Source organism: Cyclopterus lumpus, chromosome 18 (genome assembly GCF_009769545.1).
Source record: "Cyclopterus lumpus isolate fCycLum1 chromosome 18, fCycLum1.pri, whole genome shotgun sequence".
Classification (NCBI taxonomy): Eukaryota; Metazoa; Chordata; class Actinopteri; order Perciformes; family Cyclopteridae; genus Cyclopterus; species Cyclopterus lumpus.
Genome location: NC_046983.1, coordinates 1992146 through 2016010, shown reverse-complemented (window position 1 = coordinate 2016010; position 23865 = coordinate 1992146).

Sequence of the window (23865 nt, the reverse complement as noted above, 5' to 3'; positions counted from 1 at the left end):
TACTTTATGTTACTTTATGTTACTTTATGTTGCTTTATGTTGCTTTATGTTACTTTATGTTACTTTATGTTACTTTATGTTTCTTTATGTTACTTTATGTACGTGAGTTGACAAACAAAATGTAATTACATCAAAATAGACTCACTTTGATAGAAGGTTTTTCCAACTTTCTGATCTTCTGCCCGTTGAGTGTCTGGACTGTGAACTGCTCTGTCCATAAAAAACTACGTACACGCAGTGTACATTTGAATCTGTATGTGTGTGTGTGTGTGTGAGTGTTTTGCATGTTGTATAACTAGCAGATTTTGCTCCTTTGCTTTGAATTGGTTTGGACTTTCATTTGATCTCCTTCACAGATGCAGAACAACAAAAGAGGGAAACAAACTTTGCATTTGTCTTCAAATGATGATGTGTGATGATGAAGTTTTGACAGAGGCGTTGGCGCTTGGACTCTACAGGGTTGTAATTGAGGGCCGTCTGCCCCGATCAGCAACAAGATGAATCCACGTGGAGTCCAGACCTGGTGGTGGTGGAGGCTGATGAGGCTGATGGACCTGCAGAGACTGGGCGGAGCCAAGGCGGAGCCTGGGCGGAGATGGCGAGGTGGGTAACAGCAACATGAATGAACTAAAGGGAGAGAGACAATGGCCCAATCCCAATGTCTCCCTGAGACCGAACCCTGAACCCTCAGGGTCTCACTGATGTCACCTGTTAAATGGTTCAGTGAGAGACTGTGAGGGCTTGAAATGGTGTAAATACATGTCAAGTCATGTCATGTCATGTCATTTAGCTGACGCTTTTATCCAAAGCAACTTATAATCATGTTACATTCATACACTGTAGAACAGCTACAGGGAACAATTCAGGGTTAAGTGTCTTGCTCAAGGACACATCGACTAGGGCGGGGATTGAACCACCAAACCCCTGATTGAAAGATGGACCTGGTAACCACTGACCCGCAGTCGACAACACTTTGCAGCAGCATATCACATGAACATGACAACGTCAACAAATATTGTGTACAATTGTGGGTATTTGTTTGACTTTATTTATATATTTTACTGTTTTAAATGTCTCTTTTCTCACGAGATGAGACAAGATAGATATAGGTATAAATATATATATATATCTATATCTATAGATATATATATATAGATATATATATATATATTACTCTGATTTGTGTTTTTATGTTCCATCTTTAATCCTTAATGTTGGAAATGTACTTCATTGGCCTGAATGCCCACATGCCGTCTTCTTTGTTTCCTTTTCTTTTTTTTACATATCCATTGGTAACTGCGTGTTTAAAGTCACATCGCTATGAATTATGGGTAATTCCCTTTAGCAAAGTCTGCATCTAATGCTGACTTACGGAAAAGGATCCTAAGGGCTCAAAATGTGTGAAAGACTCAAACACTCGACGATGTAACAGAACTAAACCGTCACGGACTCATTTGTTCATTGTGTTTATTGGATAGATGAGAACTGCTGATTTTAACAGTTGATGTCATGATTGACAGCCCTGAGAAATGACAGCAAGTAAATAAATGAGTGAGCATGCGTTAGAACTGATTGACAGATGTATGAGGAATACATTAAGGGCTTAGACATGCAAGAGTATGGTCCTCCAACTGAACTTACGCTATAGCTTCAGTTGTAGGGTTCTCCTTGAAGCACCAACTATTTGATTTACTGTAAGTATCTGTGTGATATTCATACATTACATCTGTATGCGCTACGCTGACTTCTAAACATCACACCTGATCCTCATCAAGCTGGAGACATGGAGGACTGCAGGTCACTTTCCTTTATTCCTCATGTGTGGTCTGCAATGAGCTGCTTCATCCTCTGGTGTGATCTCTTATGTCCTCTGCAGCGTTACCCAGTTCAACCACAAGGGGGCACCACAGGCTTTCAGACTGACACTTATCCCTTGTGTGGTGTTTATGTTATTCAGCCAGTGTTTGTGGGTCTGGTGGACCCCCTGCATTTTTGTGTTTTTAATTCCACACAATCAAAGAACGTTATGCTTCATCCCAATTACAAGCAATATAAACAGCATATATGGTTAATATTTGGCTTTTACCTTTATTCGATCACATTTATAAATGAATGTGCAGCTTGTTTTTAATTTTCTTTTAATAAAATATAATAAAAAAAGAAAACCTATTATAATAAAGATATGAGTGATGCTCTTAGACACAGATGCTCCCACCCCCTTGTAGTGTACTCATGAGTACCACATTCTTGCCTTTCTTTGGCACATAGGATACACCAACTCCGTATCGTTCCCACCGTGATCAGCTTCCTCTTTAGGGTCTCCTGTCCCATCTTAAATCTATTGTGATGTTGTGTCCGCTGAGTAAACAAATTAAATTAAAGCAGCACGTCGGGGGTCCTGGCTGGACCCTCGGCCGAGGAAGCAGTTTTACCGTATGTCACCTAACGCTGATTTCCGGTCGCCAGCAGGTGGCACTTCGACTGAATGAAAACAGGCTTGTCGATATCCTCAAGCCGTGACTTCTAACAAGCATGAAAAATTTGGGGCAGATTCGAGGGAGTCCAGTGGAGCCAGGAGGTGGCGCTGTGACAATGTGAACATATACATGCATCATGTGTCTCTAGGTGAAGTCTAGACCACGTTGTGTAAATTACATGTAAAAAGAAGTGATGCAAGAAATTAGTCCCAGCTGGGACATGAACACAGGTCTCCTGCTTCCAGAGCATAGTTGTAAACTGCAGGGCTACAGACACAGTTGAATAAATCATATTTTTTACTAGACTATGTTTAAAACATTAGAGTATAACAATGTCAAATGTTCCAGTAGGTGTTTCTATGACACAATTCAAAAGTGTATTCATGTAAATAGCAGCAGGTTTAAAACACCCAATGAGATATCAACAAGAAACCACAGAACGTTTTGTAATAATCGGACCCAGCGTTTAGGAGAAAACGTAAAAAGCGTGTTTTTTACAGAATTCAAAATGGCGGAGGGTATATTGGATGTAACAACCCAGGAGGGAGCCACCAAAGAGCAGAAGATGACGTTGGTCAAAGTACTCAAGCTGAGAGAGAGCGCAGCAAGAGAAGATATCAAGAGAGCCAGTGAAGCCGGCGTAGAGGCAAGAGTACTACTGCATGGCATGGCACTGGTATGGCACTAGCATGGCACTGGTATGGCACTAGCATGGCACTGGTATGGCACTGGTATGGCACTAGCATGGCACTGGTATGGCACTAGCATGGCACTGGTATGTCACTAGCATGGCATTAGCCAAATCAAGAGATAAAGAGAGACACTGTAGAAGTTGAAAGAGATCTCAACGACCCACTACAACAAGCGCTACCAGTCTTAATGGACAACGTCGCAAATCTGGAAAAGACCTTGAATAAACTTGCAGGAAAGGCCAAGACAAGGGAAGCTGATGACATCCAGCGAAGGTGGGAGGAAGAGGAGAAAAGAAGGACCCAGAGGGAACAATGGGGGAAGAAAGAGAAGGGAAGAAAGACAGTAAGGGAGGCCGCAAGAACTAGAAGAACCAGTCCACTGGACACCAAGAGGAGCACAAAGTGGAAGAGGCAATATAGATGAAGACGACCAAGGATGTTTCAACTGGGGCAGACCAGGGCACTGGGCCAAAGGCTGTCGAATCCACCTCAAGGAAGAAGAGGGTGCGGAGGCCCACTCAGAAGAGGAGGAGGATTCAGACAAGGCATCCCTCACTACCGTCAACTGCCCACAAGGGCGTATAATGGAGTGTGGGAAGAAGACCAAAGAGACTACTGATGAGGCTCAGAGGATCCCGGCCAGGTAGTGATGCTTCCAATTGGACAAGAACCTATTATTACCTGTGCCATAGACGGAGAGGAACACCTAGACATTGGAAGCGGAAATGGCTTTCAAATAGACCGAATGGGAGCTTGACCAAACATCAACGCTCTCCGTACCTTACTACACCAATCCCTTCCACCTTGATGTTTCTGAATCAAATGGGATGGTATAGATAATATATATTGTTATGCTTTTGTCAGGTTACTCAAGTTCAGAATAACACATAGCAGGTATAATTTGTGTCTGGGAATGTCCGGGTGTCTGCTTCTCAAGAATAGATACGCGCCTTATCACAACACTCACGCATGTTATCGGAATAGGCTCATGAGAAAAGTGGACTGGCCTTGCAGGACTCAGTCCTGTGAGAAGAGAGGAGGAGATGGAATTATACCCCTCCTTTATAGTTCAGCGCCAATTAGGAGTTAGGATGATGCATACGAACCTGTGACGAAATCTGTGTATGGAAGGTCCGGATTTCTGGTTCGAGAGAGAGGTCAATCAGGGAGAGACCAGTCAGATAAAGAAAGGATGCATGTTTATTCTATCACATTTATAAATGAATGTGCTGCTTGTTTTTAATTTTCTTTTAATAAAATATAATAAAAAAAGAAAACCTATTATAATAAAGATATGAGTGATGCTCTTAGACACAGATGCTCCCACCCCCTTGTAGTGTACTCATGAGTACCACATTCTTGTAGGGCTTGTACTTTGCTTGTGATCAGAGAATAAATCTACCAAAACAAGAGAAGTTGTTGGCTGAATTCTTCTGAAGGCTCTACCAGGCAGACCATTTGACACAAGCTTACAATTGGTAACCCGGCATGATTGTTTGACCTGGGTAAAGCCAACTCTCATAATATCTGCCACTCTCATAATTAGCTATAGGCCTATTAGAAATGGATTAAAGTGAGATAAGCCAGGTGAAAACTTTGTTTGGATGTTGACCAACTGATGTTCTATTGCTAATATTTCATATTGGCACAAATACGTGTTTGTGTTATTTAAATTAATTTTAGAAAAATAGGGGAAACTACTCAACATTTTACACCTGAAGTCAAAAACAAGAGGGGAGGGGCGGAAAAACAGACCCACCCTCCTGATAAAACTCCCACGATAAAAACTGTTTTGCATGTATTATAACCAGTCAGCATTGCTCATTCACTTTGAATTGCTTTAGATTTCCATTCTACCGCCACAGATGCAGAATAGCTTCACGCCTTCTTTGCTCAAAGACACCTCAACACTGGCCGTTATTCAGAATTCAGAAACACAGAATACACAATAACACATTGCCGAGTTATTATTGATTACATTTATTCTGTCTTTTAAAAACATATATTATTGAAGGAAGGTATGGATCCATTCATCAGTGCACATTAAAACTGTAATCATTTAATTTTTGTATTATATATTTTTCATATTTAACTTTTCTGCCAACAAAGCACCAACAGCATGAAATTAAACAAACCAAAATACTAAATAAATGAATAAGATTGATTTAAGACTGATGCTGATGACAAAGAACTTCCAGTTTTGGTGGATTTTTACATTAAATTAAATTGAAGAAATATATGGTCCTGTATGTCTAGAAAAATCTAATTAAAATAGTTTCTTTTATGCATATAATTTGAAATGATTGAGAAAATACATTTCATGAGACAAAGATGAATATAATAGTCTACATACAGTGCATTAAAACAGACGTACATTGTGTATTTCTTCATTATGACTAATTCTTGTTCTGAGAAATGTGCTTATTGACCTCATCTTTCACCAAGTAGACGTTTGACAGGATTCAAATGAGCTGTAACTAAAAACAGGTGCTTATTCAAATCAATCACCTGTCTGTCTCTGTGTGTGTCACTTGTTATGTTAAGACCTAAACAGGTTGTAAACCAGACCCTAGCCCAGATTTTTGATTAAAACATTTTACTATTGTATATTTTATACCGCAATTTGTTAATTTCTTCGACTATTTGGTTGATATTGTTAATTTTGCTTGTCTGTATTGGGACATGTAGCAACAGGAGAAATACAATTCCTGCATAGAGACACAAAATCACAACAAAAAAAACAAACAGTGAAATGCAAACTGACTAGAAGAAGAAGCAAAACCACAACAATATACAACTTGTCTAGAAGGAGAGAAAATAACTACAAAGAGATGCATAACTAGCAAAAAAAAAGGCAAAACAACCACGACGATACAAAAAAAGACTCAAAACTTTAACAAGAAGCAAACCAACCACAAAGAGACACAAAACTATTAAAGACAACTACAAAAAAGAGGCAGAAGAACCACGGATGACAATAGCTCCAACGAGAACAAAACTACTACAAACAAACACCAAATGACCACAAAGAGATCCAATGTATAGAATATGATTTTTCAAGGATAATAATTTAATCTAATATGATTATTGTCCTGATTAGTTGCTGTTCTTACAACAACGTAGTTTTCCTGCCCTGAGTATTAAGAGCAGAGGTAACACCAGACTGCTGGGCAAATTTAACCAGGTTACTGAAAAAAACAGACCACACTTTTCAGTCTCCCCGAGATGTGGTGAGTTAAATAGAGCAACGGTTACAACACTCCCCACAACCCTCAACAACAGCACTCCCAGTATGGCCATGATGGTGTAGAACGCTCTCATCTTTGATTGGTCAACCCGTTGTCTACCCTCACCCCCTGCCCCTGGACCTGGATGAATCAGAACATAGAGAACAGAAAGGCTGCAGAAAGAGATGACAATGAAGATAAAGACTGTGGTACAATAAGAGAAGGTGTTGAGGAAATTGGTTTCCTCTAACAAAATGCCACCTAAGTATGTAAAGCACAGCAGCCAAACACATCCGATGGAGATATTTCTGATTCTGATCCCCTTCCCCTTCTTCAGGCCCAGGTAGGTGACGGGGTGAACCACAGCCAGGTAGCGCTCCACACAGGTCAGACTGTGATAGAACTGCTGTCCAAATATGTTGATGGAATAAAGGTGCAAACCCACCCTCAACAGTTCTAGGAGATGATTGAAGACGCCACAACAGAATAAAGTGGCCCCAACGATATTCATCAGCTCTATGACGACCATGTGGAAGGTGAAGATGTCGGAGTGGCTCATCATCGTGCCGGAGTGCTGTTGTCGCCATCGTTGGAAACCCAGGTAGATGACGTAGATGCAGAGAGGGAGGATGAGGAGGATGTTGGTGATGGTGAAAGCCGTGATGTTGAAGGTGCCGGCTGTGCTGTCGTAGCATTTCTGGAGGAAATCATAGAGGTTGGTGGAGGAAGAGTTGGAAGGGAGAGAAGAGGAGGAAGAGGAGTTGACTGACATGACTGTGGTTAAGAGTCAGGGATAGAGAGAATAAGAAAAAGAGAGATGGGAGAGCAAAACACAAATGGAAATAGTGAAATTATGTAGATCATTGTAACACGTTCTAGGCTGTCAATTGCAGGTTTCTCCCCCCCCCCCCCAGCACCAAAGGATGAGCATACAAACGGATATGTTCAGGAATATTCTTTATTGTCCAGACTGTGTCTCTGCTCCCCTCTCTCGTGCCTCCAACTGTATGCCCCATATATAGGGTAGAGTCACTCAGGCCTTGATTCCCTGCAGCTGAGGCCAATTCCCAGCACCTGTTCCCTGAACCACTCCCCCACACCCCTCCGCAGCTGAGCCTAACCTACATGACGATGCTATTATGCTGATGTTTAGAAGGTTATGTCCAAATCTTAAATATTACATATTTAAATAGGAGAAGAATGGATATTCTTATTAAAATCAACTCATAGACACTCATGTCAATGAGAATAACCTTTCAACCCTGACCAATGATCTTTCCGGCAACTGGCACTGTGGTGCGCCAACAACAACCTTGCCCTCAACACCGGAAAGACCAAGGAGATCATTGTCGACTTCAGAAAGACCAAAGCTGCACACATGACCCCGCCCACATCAACGGAGGTTGAGTGTGTCTTCAGCTTCAGGTTTCTGGGTGTCCACATCTCCGAGGACCTCTCTTGGACCCTCAACACCTCAACCCTGGTCAAGAAGGCACACCAGCGTCTCTTCTTCCTGAGGAGACTGAAGAAGATCCACATGTCTCCTCAGATCCTGGTGAACTTCTACCGCTGCACCATCGAGACTATCCTTACTACCTGCATTTCAGTTTGGTATGGGAACTGCTCTGCTTCAGACCGCCATCTCCTGCAGATGCTGGTTAAAACTGCCCACCGCATCACCGGAACTTCACTCCCTGACATTGAGTCCACCCACCTCAAGCGCTGCCTGCGGAGGGCTCGCAGCATCGTCAGGGACCCCACACGCCCCAGCCACAGACTGTTTGCCCTCCTTCCCTCTGGGAGGCGCTACAGGAACCTCCGTTCCAGGACCAGCAGGCTCAGGTAGTTTCGTCCCCTCAGCAGTCAACACCCTCAACTCTGCACCACGTTGACATCCCCTATCCTCCCCACCGTCCTCCATCATGGCCAATCTGTCCCCACATTACACTTGTACCTTAATGTTCACATATAGACACTTGCACCTTCACTGTACTGTTTATACTTTTTACTGTTTATAAATTATATCTGCATTGCACTTCTGTTGTATATATTCTGCTCTCTTTGCTCTGGTCAGATGCTAACTGACATTTCGTTGCCTGTTACCTGTACTCTGCAATGACAATAAAGTTGAATCTGAATCTGAATCTGAAATGTAGTCTTCAAACAGTTTCAGAATAGAAATGAAGCAGCATTTTTTTTAAACTGGAAAACACATGAAATAAAGTTATCTGGCTACTGAACAGTGTTTGTCAATCAGCATTAATTCATCATATGTCACTTTATGTACGTGAGATATTGAATTACATAAGAAATAGACTCACTTTGACGAAAGGTTTTAGATTCCAAACGTTCTGATCTTCTGCCCGTTGTGTGTCTGGACTGAGAACTGCTGTGTTGTCTGTAAAAACTGTTTAAAAAAGACTATGCATTTGAATCTGTGTGTGTGTGTATGTGTGTGTGTGTGTGTGTGTGTGTGTTTTGCATGTATTAGAACCAGTCACCATTGGTTATTCACTAATTGCTTTAGTTTTGCATTCTATCTCCTTCACAGATGCAGAATAGCTTCACGCCTTCTTTGCTCAAAGACACCTCAACATTGGCCGTTATTCATAAATCATAATTCAGAAACACAGAATGCACATTAAACCATTTCAGAGTTATTATTGATTACATTTATTGTGTCGTTTAAGAACATATTATAGAAGGAAGGTATCCATCCATCCGTCAGTGAACATAAAAACTATAATCAGATTATGTTTTCAACTTTCATGGCAACAAAGCACCAAAAACATCAAAGCAAACACACCAAAAAGGTAAATACATAAATAAGATTGATTTAAGACTGATGTTGATGACAAAGAACTTCCAGGTTTGGTGTTTGTTATATTTTCACATGAATTAAAGGAATATATACTCTGGAAAGAATATATTTGAAATAGTTTGTCTTGTGCATATAATTAAAAAGTATTTCTGGTTCTGAGAAATGTGCTTATTGACCTCATCTTTCACCAAGTGGACGTTTGACAGGATTCAAATAAGCTGTAACTAAAAACTGGTGCTTATTCAAATCAATCACCTGTCTGTCTCTGTGTGTGTCACTTGTTATGTTAAGACCTAAACAGGTTGTAAACCAGACCCTAGTCCGGATTGTTGATAAAACATTTGGGTAATTTTCTAAATCGCAATTTGTCAATCTTTGTGAGTATTTGGTTTGATATTGTTAATTGTGCTACTCTGGATTGAGACATGTACCAAAAAGGTGATACAAAATGAAGAGAAAACAGAATGTAATTATTACAAAAACACAAAATGATGAGAAAGAGACAGAATGTAATTGCAGTGAAATGCAAAATTACTACAAGAAGTAGCAAAACAACAAAAATACACAACACAAAGACACAAAACAACTACAGAAATGGGCAAAACTGCAACAAAAAAAAGAGGCAAAACAACCACAGGCAAACAATGGCTACAAAAACACCAAACAAATAAAAGTTGCAGAAAATAAATACAAAGAGATGCATAGTTTCTATGAAAAAGAAAGAGACACAAAATAACTACAACGATTCAAAACTACATGAAAAAGAAGTAAATTAACTACAAAGAAGCAGCAGGAGGATGTTTTCAGATGTGTAACGTTTTCTTTCTGATCTTCTGCCCGTTGTGTGTCTGGACTGTAAACTGGTGTAAATAGTGTGAAAAGGAGTATACATTTGAATCTGTGTGTGTGTGTGTGTGTGTGTGTGTGTTTTGCATGTATTAGAACCAGTCACCATTGGTCATTCACTAACTGCTTTAGTTTTGCATTCTATCTCCTTCACAGATGCAGAATAGCAACACAACACTTCTTAGCTCAAAAACACCTCAACTGCACACATTTCAGAGTTATTAGTGATTACATTTATTCAATTCTCATATTTAACTTTTCTGCCAACAGAGGGCCAAAAGCATGCAAGCAATCAAACCAAGAGAATACATAAGATTATTAATATATTAATTCATGACATAGGGTGATGGCAAAAAATATCCGGGTTTGCTGTTTTTACATTTTCATATATACATTGAAAGATGACATGCTCCTGTAAGTCTTGAAAAATGTCTTAAAAGAAACCTGATCTGTCCGTTTAGGATATATGTGCTGTAGCCTCATGGGCATCACCGAGCACATTCACCGAATACTACAGAGTGAATGTTGACGCCCGACAACTACTGGGTGAGTTATTCTGCTTGAGCCATACAAGTAGGTACTTGGGATTCCTTGTGACCCTATTGATATAAGTCATCCAGTGTTAAAGCACACAAGGGGATCTAAAGAAGATGCATTTTCCAAGTATAACAATGTAATCTGATTCTTTACCTGATTAGTTTCAGTTCTTACAACACAATAGTTTTCCTTCCCTCTGTAGAAAGAGCAGAGGTAACACCAGACTGGTGGGCAAAGTGAACCAGGTTATTGACAACCACAGACCACACTTTTCAGACTCCCCAATATATGGTGAGGTATATAGAGCAGTGATAACTACAGTTGCCCCAACTCTGATCAACAGCACTCCCAGTATGGCCATGATGGTGTAGAACGCTCTCATCTTTGATTGGTCAACCCGTTGTCTACCCTCACCCTCTGCCCCTGGACCTGGACGAATCAGAACATAGAGAACAGAAAGGCTGCAGAAAGAGATGACAATGAAGATGAAGGCTGTGTTACAATGAGAGAAGATACTGAGGACATTCTGGTCCTCAATGAAAAAGACACCCATGTTTGCAAAGCACATCAGCCAAACACATCCGATGGAGATATTTCTGATTCTGATACCCTTCCCCTTCTTCAGGCCCAGGTAGGTGACGGGGTGAACCACAGCCAGGTAGCGCTCCACACAGGTCAGACTGTGGAAGAGCAGCTGTCCAGATAGGTTGATGGATAAAAGGCACAAACCCACTATCATCACTTCTGGGAGACGAGTGAGGACGCCACAACAGAATAAAGTGGACCCTACGATGCTAATCAACTCGATGACGACCACGTGGAAGGTGAAGATGTCGGAGTGGCTCATCATCGTGTCGCAGCGCTGTTGTCGCCATCGTTGGAAACCCAGGTAGATGACGTAGATGCAGAGAGGGAGGATGAGGAGGATGCTGGTGACGGTGTAAGCCGTGATGTTGAAGGTGCCGGCTGTGCTGTCGTAGCATTTCTGGAGGAAATCATAAAGGTTGGTGGAGGAAGAGTTGGAAGGAAGAGAAGAGGAGGAAGAGGAGCTGACTGACATGACTGTTGGTAAGAGTCTGGGATAGAGAGAATAAGAGAGACAGAGAGATGGGAGAGCAAAAAACAAATGGAGATAATGAAATTATGTTGATCATGACTGAGAATCTTAGCATCTCTTTGGGGCTTAATATTGACTATTGCATGCTAATGTGCTAATATCCACACAATGGCAATGCTAACATGCTGGTGTATTAATGGTCAAATACACACGAACATTCCCTTTCAAATCATCGTGGCGGGATGGTCTGAGTGGCGATCATTTGTACGTGCACCATTACCATCGAGAGTAGCGGGCTAACTTTTGTATGAAATAAACTGACTTAAAAAAAGTCACGGACTCACAAAGATTTGCAGTAACGACAAAAACAGCGAGTGGAGTAGAAACTTTAGGAAGAAAAGAGAGCCAAAGTATTTACAATTTAACAACGTAATGCTTCAAACACACATCCATGTGACAGCTTGAGAAAGCACATTACTATCAACAAATAAGTAACAACTTTGTCTGGCGGATTTTCACCAGTGTAGCATCAAAGCATGGTGGAATTAGCATGTAAGCTAACTAGTGACAGAAAGTTAGATGGCTAGCTGACTGGTTCCCAGCAGCAGCGCTGGGAACCATTTAAAAACGAGCCGATTTTTCAAAGAATGTGCGAAGGTTTTCATACTCATACTAAAACTGGTTTATCTCAACCACAATGGCTAGTTTAATGATTACGATGCTATAAGAACAATAACACTTTATTAATATGTGTATATAGCAGTGTATGTGTTACTAAATAAAGGTGGTTGATGATGAAACAAAGAAAAACATGAGAATAAAAGACTTCTAGGATTAGTATCTCTTTAAAATGATGCAGATTAATGTTTTAAACTCTTATCATATTATCATAGCATAGTTTTGGTCTTGAACATTCAACAATGTATTCGAAATAAAAACAAGTGTATGAAAAGTTTTTGGGGGTTTAATATAATTTGATTCTGTTGTTTTTTTTGTTTTTTTAATATATTTTTTTCATTTTTCAGAAGCAGATTTTATGTTTTCAACTTTCAATCTTTTTTTACAGTTTAGATTCTTTTTTTCACTTTCAGATCTTTTTTTTCACTTTCAGACTTTTGGCGGGATCTGGCGTAGGGGGCGTGGTTTCAACTACAGGGGCGTGGTTTCATGAGTGACAGCATAACAGAGAAGGCTGAGGACCTGCAATGGTACTAGAAAATAGCTGCAAAATGACTAAGGAGATGAAAAAGTACTAAAAACAGACAAGAAAAGACTACAAACAACCCCAAAAGAGCCTCTAAATGACAAACGACTCACAATTAACACAAAGACACTCAAAATTAAAATTGAAATGGATACAAAACAATCACAAAGAGATGCAAAAGTACTAATAATTGACCAAAAAGACCCAAAAAGGGGCCTTTTGTCCATGTTTACATCTCTTAAAATAAAATATTTTTATTCATAAAACAATGGAATTCAACATTAAAGCAGGAAATTATAGAATAGGGATCCAAACCCCCAAACACACATGTTCACCTTTGATACGTCTGACATGATGTCTTTAAAACATGAGACAACATGTTAACATCTGACAACAATATTAGATGACAAATTCAGTCTTTATAAGTTTCAGAGGAGAAATTTAAGCTGCTTTTAAAAAAACTGAAAAACACATTGAATAAATTTAATTACCAAATGAACAGTGTTTTGTAATAAGCAATACTTAATATATCACTTCATGTAGGTAATACATTGCATTACATTAAAATACACTCACTCTGACTCCAAACTCTCTGATCTTCTGCTCGTCGAGTGTCTGCACTTTGAACTGGTGTGTCTATGAAAAACTGTGTGTGTGTGTGTGTGTGTTGGTGTGTGTGGGTGTGTGTGTAGGTGTGTGTGGGTGTGTGTGTAGGTGTGTGTGTGTGTGTGATTTGCATTCTACCTCCTTCTCACATACAGATTAGCATCACGTCACTTCTTTGCTCATAAACACCGCAACACTGGGCATTATTCATAAATCATAGAAAGAAATACTATTATTAATATTAATTATGTATTACATTCATTCTGTTTAAAACATAATGTGTTACCTTATCCATAATTGCACATACAAATGTTCATTATTTTTATGATAATACATTTCTCATCTTTAACTTTAACAGCAGAGCGCCAAAAACATGCAAACAATCAAACCAACATAGTAAATGAATAAAGAACATTGATTCATGACGAAGAATCTCTAGATTTACATTTTGGAGAACAAAGTTTTCATCAAACACAGATGAATGAAGGCAACAGTGCATAAAAACAGATGTACATTGTGTACTTATTATACATCATTCTGTGCTTATTAGACAGGATTCAAATGAGCTGTAACTAAAAACCGGTTCTTATTCAAATCAATCACCTGTCAGTCTCTGTGTGTCACTTGTTATTTTAAGACCTACATTTGCAGTAAAACCAACCTTAATGCACCAAAAGGGAACCTTCGCAACAATTTACTCGCGTGAGTTTACTCAACGGAGTATTTGTGGTTTATTCGTGTCATTCGCCGGAGAGGGGGCGTGGCTTATCTCAGCCGAAACGGTTATAACATAATTATTTTTTTATATGCGATGATGGAGTTTCTTTTTGCATGTTAAATATAGGTATCGTATTCACGCATTGAAACTTCATACTCTGGATCTCAGTAGGAAAATGTGCCCTTCTGCTTGTTCCTCTCTGATGTCACAAGTCGAACATCAGACCTGCTGGTGAACCTGTTGGTGGACCTGCTGGTGGAGCTGCTGGTGGACCTGCTGGTGGACCTGCTGGTGGACCTGCTGGTGAAGCTGTTGGTGGACCTGATGGTGGAGCTGCTGGTGAACCTGCTGGTGAACCTGTTGGTGGACATGCTGCTGGACCTGCTGGTGGACCTGCTGGTGGAGCTGCTGGTGGACCTGTTGGTGGATCTGCTGATGGAGCTGCTGGTGGACCTGCTGGTGGAGCTGCTGGTGAACCAGCTGGTAGACAGCACTGGTGGAGCTGCTGGTGGAACTCCAGCGCACCGGCACACTCTACAACCGCGTCATCAAACTCTTTCTTCGCAAAGAGAGGAGAATGGACTTTGTTTTTAAGTGAGCATATAAAATATGTAAAATATGAGGTGTTTACACAACACAAATAATAACCTGTGGCTGTGGCGTCATAATGAGGTGATTAGGGTGTTCAGCTCTAGTCGAGAAGGCACAGAAGGCCTGGGTCCGAAATGCACGGCCGCCACTGGTGTGTGTGTGTTCTGCATGCTTTAGAACTAGTAAGGATTGCTCCATTCAATTTTAATTGCTTATGATTTGCATTTGATCTCCTTCACAGATGCAGACAGCACGCCACAGTCAAAGTTATTGTGAGGATCTTTAAGTGGTTATGAAACTGGCCATCATTCTGGGCCGGCTGGAGGGAAGTGGGGCACGGGAGAACCAGAACCAGGACTGAGAGGGGCAGTCTGTCAGAACCCTGCAGCAGTAAAATTAGATGTTTTCTAAAAGGGACCCTGGTGCTCGGAGACGCTACTGCTTTCTTTCCAAAGGCCTCGCCAAAATTAAACTTCCTTATGAATGAAGAGAATATTTTCTACTCTGATCCTTGTCCTGATTGGTTGCTGGTCTTACAACACAGTAGTGTTCCCAGCCGGTGTAGAAACAGCAGCGGTAAAACCAAACTGCTGGGCAGACCGAACCACACTCCTAAAGCCAGCGCGTCACACCTGACACGCGCACTCACCACCAAGGAGTGATAGAACGAAAGAACAAGTAGCTGTCCCACAAACCGGAACAACAGAGCTCCCATTATGGCCGTGATGATGTGAAGCGCCCTCATCTTGGACTGGTCGACCCTCTGCCTGTCCCCGCCCACTTCCCCCGGCCCCGGACGAATCAGAGCGCGGAGAATGGAGAGGCTGCAGAAGGAGATGACGACTATGGCGAAAATCGAGACGCAAAAGAATGGGACGGTGCTGCCCCCGATGCTGATGCCGAACAATCCAAGAAAGTAGAGCCAAACGCACCCGATGGAGACGTTCCTGATTCTGACCCCGCCCCTCTCCCTCAGCTTCAGGTAGGTGAATGGATGAACAATGGCCAGGTAGCGCTCCACGCAGGTGAGGATGTGAAAGGGCACCTGTGCGCCTGTGGTGCCCGAGACAATGTACACGCCGACCACCATGAACATCGGCACGCCGACCCATGTGGCGCTAGAGTAGAGGCCACACCCGACGATGCCGATCATCTCCATGGCGATCATGTGGTAGGTGAAGACGTCGCTGTGGCTCGCCGCCGCCGAGCGCCGCCGCCATCGCCGGACACCCAGGTACAGGACGAGGACGCAGAGGGGGAGGAGGAGGAGGATGTTGGTGCCGCAGAACGAGACGAAGATGAGGAAGACGGATCTGTACTGGAAGCAGGCCTGTATGTTGAGAGGGAGAGAGGAATTGGAGGAGTGGAGGTGGGGAGGAGGAAGGGAGGCGTTAAAGGAGGACGAGGAGTCCGAGGACATGGCTGTTGATGTGAAGGTGTGATGAGGAGGAGAGAAGGAGACAAACAACAACAACAACAGGTGATCAATGCATTGAGGCGCCTGAAAGTGATCGTAAACGACGTTGAGACAGTGAAATGTTGTCAGCTTCTTTCACAGACTGGAACACAAAGTCTAGAGTTGAACTCACCTGTCAGACGGGCTTGTCGGAGGCGGCTCTTGGGGAGCTTCTGCTCGCTGGCTCTCCGGACCGGAGCTGCTATCGGCTCTCGATACATATGAACGCTTGCGTGCGAGCGCATCTGCTCTGATGATGGAGTTTCTTTTTGCATAATAAATATAGGTATCGTATTCACGCATTGAAACTTCATACTCTGGATCTCAGTAAGCAAATGTTTCCTTCTGCTTGTTCCTCTCTGACGTCACAAGTCGACCATCGGAGACACACAATGAAGCTTCAGAGATACTCGTCTTTTTCTTTAATAAAAGCAGAATGCAAACGTGTCTACTCTATAACATTTACACACAGATTATTACACTGTCAGTGGATATCAACAACACTTCAGTTTTGTTTAGTCTTTCTTTATGCAAAATCCTCAAATCATCATAAAATATTTCCGCATGTATCATATGTTTTCATAACTTGGTCATTATATCATATTTTAATTGGTGAGAGCCCTGACAGCACTGCTACCCAACCGAAATCTTCGATTCTCAAAATTCTGTGACGCGTAGTGTTGTGGAGTATAACCCAACAATTAATGAGCAAACGGAGTCCGGTGAAGTAAAGTTAGTTCTCAATATTTATTCAGTATAAAAGCAGAGTTAATGCTCCCGTACAGTTAAACGTGCACGGTCCTAAATTGAACATCCAACAGGGTTGAGTGTCCAAGGAAAAGGCGCTTAAACAGAGTGCGCGGAAGCTTCATATAGGATTCCTCTTGTGAGGTCCTATTGGGTTAAAAGTCAAAAATGATGCAGACGGGGCATGGTTTATTCCAAGCGGTCTGGTAGGAGCACTGGGTATCTTCCACCCACACTGGATCACGTCCCGGCTCCTTCTTATCAGTGTTTGTGCATGTTGTCGGGGTGCAAGGGTGGGGGCATGGTCGGAGCTGGCATAATCCAGTCTGCAGGATGGGGTGCCCTTGACTAACGGCTGGGATGCCACTGTGTATCTTCCTCTCCTATGCCCTAGTTCTCGATAAGGGCAGTGTGTGTGATGGGACCGGGCGCTCCCTTATTTTGTATTTTCCCACTGAGTTCGGCCTTGGGCTCTCGTAACTCGGCGCGAGCTTACGTGACCTTAACGCTAGGGTCCATGCAGTGTGTTGTTTAGGCTGAAGCAAGCTAATGTACAGGTTTACCTTAATGCTGTATTAAATGCTCTATAGTAGGATCCGATTTGGCAGAGGACCTCCTCACTTCCTGCAGACTCTTTGCTGAGCTGCACAGGAAGTGGCTCGTCCTTTTAAAGTGGAAATGGCGCGTGCGGGTTGTCAGGGTTACGGTGCCCTTCGCCCTTTGAATGTAGCATGATGCTATCGGCTCTGAGCGCCGAAAACGATCGTTATGATCAGCAATCTTTTGGCAGTTTTCATCTTAATTTTTGTTTTTGTCTGGATTTGGTTGTCGAGATGTGTTTAAAATGGATTACTTGATATCGTAGTCCAGGCTCTGCTGTTTAATATGGTATCTGACATCATTATATCCATTCATTATGTATTGTGTAGCGTGATGTCTTCCAGATCCATTTTGGAGATCTCCAAATTGGACAGCATCAGGCTACAGGCTGTGGTCTCGTGTCTTCTGGCAAATAAGTCACACAAATGTAATGGTCGTAATTGTTCAAGAAAGCGTTCGGATGACTTTGGCCGTACCTTGGACAAGCCGTTTAGGAATGGTTAGAGGTTAAAACCATACCGGGAGGAATTAAAGACGCAAACTTTCCATTAAAGGTCAACAAATTGAAATAATTAGGATGTTCTACTCTGACCCTTGTCCTGTTTTCCTGCCCTGTCTAGAAACAGCAGAGGTAACACCAGACTGCTGGGCAGACAGAACCAGAATGCGATGATGAGCACCACACAACCATCTCCAATCGCCCACACGGCACACCAGTACATGACCATGTAGACCATGAGCCCAGAAAACCTCAACAGCAGCACTCCCATTATGGCCACGATGATGTGAAGCACCCTCTGCTTCGACAGGCCCGCCCCCTCCTTGCCCCCGGCCCTATCTCCCGGCGATGGACGGGTGAGAGCCCGGAGGACAGAGAGGCTGGCGAAGGAGCTGACCAACAGGGAGACGGTAAAGAGGCAGGAAAACAGGACGACGGGGACATTGGGTAGGTACACATACGTGATGGCCATCCACACGAGGCACAGCAGCCAAACGAAGCCAATGCTGATGTTTCTGATCCTCGCTCCACGGCTGGTCCTCAGGCCCAGGTAGGTGACGGGGTGAACCACAGCCAGGTAGCGCTCCAGGCAGGTCAGGCAGTGAAACAGAGTCTGACCAGGTAGGACGATGGAGAAACTGAAAAACCCAAACACCATGACAAGCCAATTGCCCACGTAGATGCCACCGCAGTACAAGACAGTTCCCATCATGGAGTACAGCTCCATGGCCACCATGTGGTAGGTGAAGAGGTCCACGTGGCTCGTCGGCGCGCCGGTGGAAGCGGCGCCTCCATCTTTGGAATCCTACGTGGAGGACCTGGGCGGAGAGAGGGAGGATGAGGAGGATGTTGGTGACTGCGAAGGAAGTGAAACCGTAGAGCTTCTTCATATAGCTTCTTCATATATTTTTAACAGGTTAATCTGTAACCTGTTACATACATACATACATACATTGTGGCATCACAAGGGGACAGGTAGTGGATGGGCGCTACAGAGTGGCCACCAGTGCAAAAACTACATCTCCCAGCCTGTCTCACCGCTCACCCAGCTGCAGCTGCTTAAGGCACCTGATTGAGGCAGGGCTGGGAGACTTAAGGGAGAGCACCTGGGAAGGAGAAGGGAGAGCGGAAGGTGAACCCACGAGCACCTGGAAGAGGACAACAAGGGAGAGGACCTCGTAGCCTGGATTCACCAGGATTGAGTTTTTGTTTGGTTAATTAACCACTTTCTCCTCCGGGATGTTTTGTGTTATCTAACTGGACCTTTTTTTTGATACTTTGTTGTTTTTGAATGTTACCTTGCTGGTGGGATGGGAAATAAACCTGGACTTTTGTTAAATACCCTCGGACGTGCCTGTGTTCATCTCTCTCTTGGCACCGCCCCAGGCTAGCCTGTCCTAGCGACAGCCCGTGACACTACAGGTGGTGGAGAATGCGGGCACTGGGGCCAAAGTGCGGATGATTGAGAGAGGAGATATTGACGACTTGTCCCAACTTTTTTCAGAACTTCAAACCCCAAGCCACCAATCCAAAATGGAGCCACTGATGCAGATGCTGTTGGAGAGCCAGAGGGCGCAGCAGGAAATCAGCGGTGCCCTGTTGGCACAGCAAATCAGGGCTAATGAACTGAAGGAGCAGGAGCTCGGGCAGAGGCCAGAGTCGAAGCCCAGGGCTGCTGATTACATCCCTAAACTTGGCGTGACCGACGATGTGGAAGCTTACCTTCATGCCTTTGAAGCTATGGCGACTCGAGTAGGGTGGCCAAAGAGACAGTGGGTTGGACTTCTGGCGCCTTTTCTATCCGGTGAGGCCCTTAAAGCCTTTCGAGATGTAGAGGCTGATATTGCCCACGACTACGACCAGTTAAAGGGGGAGATTTTGAGTCGCCAGGGGCTCACCAAATTTAGCATGGCCCAACGGTTTCATAACTGGACTTTCCTAAGCGGAGAGACGCCCCGGTCCCAAATGCACAAGTTGATACGAGTGGCGAAAAGGTGGTTGGAACCGGACAAACACAGCCCGGCAGACATGATAGAAACCCTGGTTATGGACAAGTATCTACGGGGTCTACCGTACGAGGCAAAAAAAATAATTGGCCACCAAAAGTTAACAACGGCCACAGGGTTGGTAGAAGCCGTAGAACAGTTCCAGGCGGCCTCGGACATGCTCCAATCACCCTTTGAAGCGCCGGTGGCTTCTGTCCCGGCCCGGCCAAGTGTGCGTCGCCAAAGAGGTCCGGCCCTGGCCAACCCTCAATCGGACCCACCCAGCAGAGGCGGTAGTTCACCTGGACAGCCACGAGCGTTCCGGAACCCAGAGCCCCGCCAGTGCTATCGCTGTGGCAAATTCGGCCACATCTCCTGGCAGTGTGAAAGGCTAGACGAGCCCATGCCCACAGCGGAATCCGCCAGCGGCCCCCATGTCCACTTTGCTGCCCTCCTGGGCGAAAGTAGGGACCGGCGACCAACGTGCCCCGTAAAGGTGAATCGACGGGACCTAGAAGCCTTGCTCGATTCAGGAAGTGCTCGGACCCTAGTCCAGGAGGCAGTTTTGGAGGCAACGTCCCCGGCTCAAGGCGATCCCGTCCCGGTGGTTTGTGTCCAGGGAGATACCCGAGAGTATCCAACCACCGTAGTGAAACTGACCACAACTAAGGGCACGTTTAATGTCGAGGTGGGAGTAATCCGGGACCTCCCGGTCCCAGTCCTGATCGGGCGTGACTTCCCAGCTTTCCGGATGCTGTGGAGGGAAGCCCTAAAGAAGCTTAGTCGGGAGCCCCGCAAACGTAAGTCGAACCATCCACAATTGAGTAAAACCTGGGTTAACGTTGCCAAACCATGCTTGTCCCCTCTAGTGTCAGTCCAAGCCTTGGCAGAAGCTTCTCGTGGAGCTGAGTCTGATGACGCTGAGCCCCAACCTGGGCCAAGTGAGGAGGACACTGGTGGCCACTCTGTAGCGCCCATCCACTACCTGTCCCCTTGTGATGCCACAACATATATACATACATACATACATACATACATACATACATATATACATACATACAGAAGGAACCTTCCCAACACTGCGTGTAGAATGATGCTGTAGATGTTTACAGTTGTAATAATATTAATTACTTTATACTCTCTTTGGAAGTTTAATAAAAGCAATTAAATGCATTATTGCAGCAGTTATATTTATTAAAAACATTATAAATGTTAATAAAACCCTGACATATAACCAAGTTCTACAGAATGAGTATGAAGAGGAGGAGAAGTTACAGAAATATGATGTTAACATATGCAAATGAGGAATTCTCTTTTATTAAATATGTGCTTATTTGCAGAACAGAAATCTGAATATTGGCTAAACTTTGATGTACATTTATTTATTTGTTTTATTAATTTTGAATGTATTCTAAAGTATATTTATTCTGTGTTATTGTTATTTATTTATCCATGAATTCATTCATTAATGCATTATTAAACGTATTTATTTCTGCATTGAGTTATTTCTGCATTTCTTGTTACGGCTCATTATGCAAATGAGGGGGTCAACTCTCGTCACCCATTGGTTGATCGACCGGGTTCACAGATCGACTCGATACGCCCGCTTTGTTCCGGGGACGTAAACATAAACAAATTCACCCATTCATCAGCAGCTCGAGCCCGAGACGCAAGTTTCATATTTCATAACCATGCAAATCTGCGCGTCCGTCAAAATGAACAGAATTCAAATCCCGTTCATGTAATCGATGTGTTTTCAAAACAAATGACGTGATGGAGATCAGAGGTCATGCAAATAATTAGTTTAACGGCAGAGGGGCTTTAAATGTATTCATATATATATATAGTTTAGATAACTTTATGATACCTGAGGTTTTACCTGCTACTAACTTGTAGTTCTTCACAAATGCCACTAGATCATCTCAACTTTCTGATTATATCTGTAATATGTCAATAAAAGTGTATTTTCATATCACACATGTGTGCGGTTCTACACTGTGGAGGAGGGTTCATGTGCTCGTCTTGTGACACGTGTTCATTGTCTTCTGTGGAGGCTGACTGTTCTCTGGTGAAATGCATTGTGGGATATGTAGGATCCAGCCACCGTTTTCTCTGTTCAAGGAGCAAGAGCATGGAACTTTTTGTTTTTATTAGAGGTATTAAATCATGGTTAAAAGAGGAACAACATAGTTCTCACACCTGTAAACACACTTGTACTTTGTGTGTGTATTTTCTTATTTTCTCTTTAAGAAGACACAAATCCTCCTGTGGACACAGTGCATCTAGTTATTGTGAAACATTATGCATATCAAATAAAGTCAAGTAAAGTATAATATTAAAGTATTTGTGTATTTTAATTTGCTGCTACTTAATACTTTTTAGAGGGATTTTAGGCAAATTAAATAATGTGCATTTTTATTTATTTAATTTTTTATTTTGTCATCTTTTGTACTGTTTCATTAGTGATTGTATTCAGCTATCTGTTGTTATTTTTTTTGCTAGGTAAATACAAATATTATTCATATTATCTGTTAAAGTTTCTTGTTTTTTTAAGTCTTGTAAAGCACTTTGTAACTTGTTTAGAAAAAGTATTATATAAATACATTATAATCCTCATTATCTCGTATTCCTGCAGCAGCGTCCGTTGGCCTGCAGGTGGCGACAGAAACACGCACTCGCCTCCAGAGAGGAGCTCCAGAGTTGCAGCTCTCTTTAGGACATAGTTACATTTAAAACATGTACTATTGTCTCACTCTATGTTTAGCCTCACTTCCTGCAGCGCGTTGCATTGTGGGACAAAAGTTACCATCATGTCTAACAAAGGCATCATATTCTCTATTGTTATGTCACACACGCAGATCTCTTCAATGTTACATTGACAACATCTCGCTGTTGAAATTGACTTTTTTATTTTACTATTTGCAGGAAGAACCCTCATTCCCAGCTGTCCGTGAACGCATCACGAGCCTCCCGATGAGCTGTCCGTGGTGCTGAAGGCCCTGAACGCCTCCTCTCCCTCATTGGACCTCGCGCTCCGCCTCGCGCCTCCTTGTCTCGTCGCTTTAATGGACAAAAAACACAACAAATTAATTAATTAAAAGAAGCGTCTCGTGCGACGCGGGGAGGCTCGTGGGCGGCGGAGGGCAACGCGGTGACGTCACAGCAAACGTGATGCTCGCTGTCTGCCAAAGATCGTCTCCGCAGGACAGATGGCGATGCGCCTCCGTTTTCATGGTGCGTTGAAACGCCGTGGGAGTTATCCCCTCTTTGACGTCCGAACTATTATTATGACTATGATTATGATTATTATCATTATAATTATTATTATACTAATCATACATTATATCACTATTATATATTCCTGGAAATATCTCCTGCTCAGACACACGTGTCTTGTATTATTATTAATAAGTTTATCATTATTAGTATACTAATAATATATTATATTTGTATTATATATTTCTGGAAATATCTTCAGGTCAGACAAACTTATTTCAAATAAAGATGATTAATATTAATATTTTAATATATTAGTATTTTTGTATTATTATTAATAGGTTTATTGTTGTTTTGTTATTATTATTATTATACTAATGTTATATTATATATGTATTATATATTTCTGGAAATATCTCCAGCTCAGACCCAAACGTCTTCTTTCAAATAAAGATTATTAATTCAATTATTATTATAATGTTTATTGTTTGCTTTGTATTAATTTGCATATTATGCTTGCTCGTCACTTTAAATGTACTAAACCAAAAGTTAAAATACTCAAATAAAGTACAAGTACCTGAAAAGT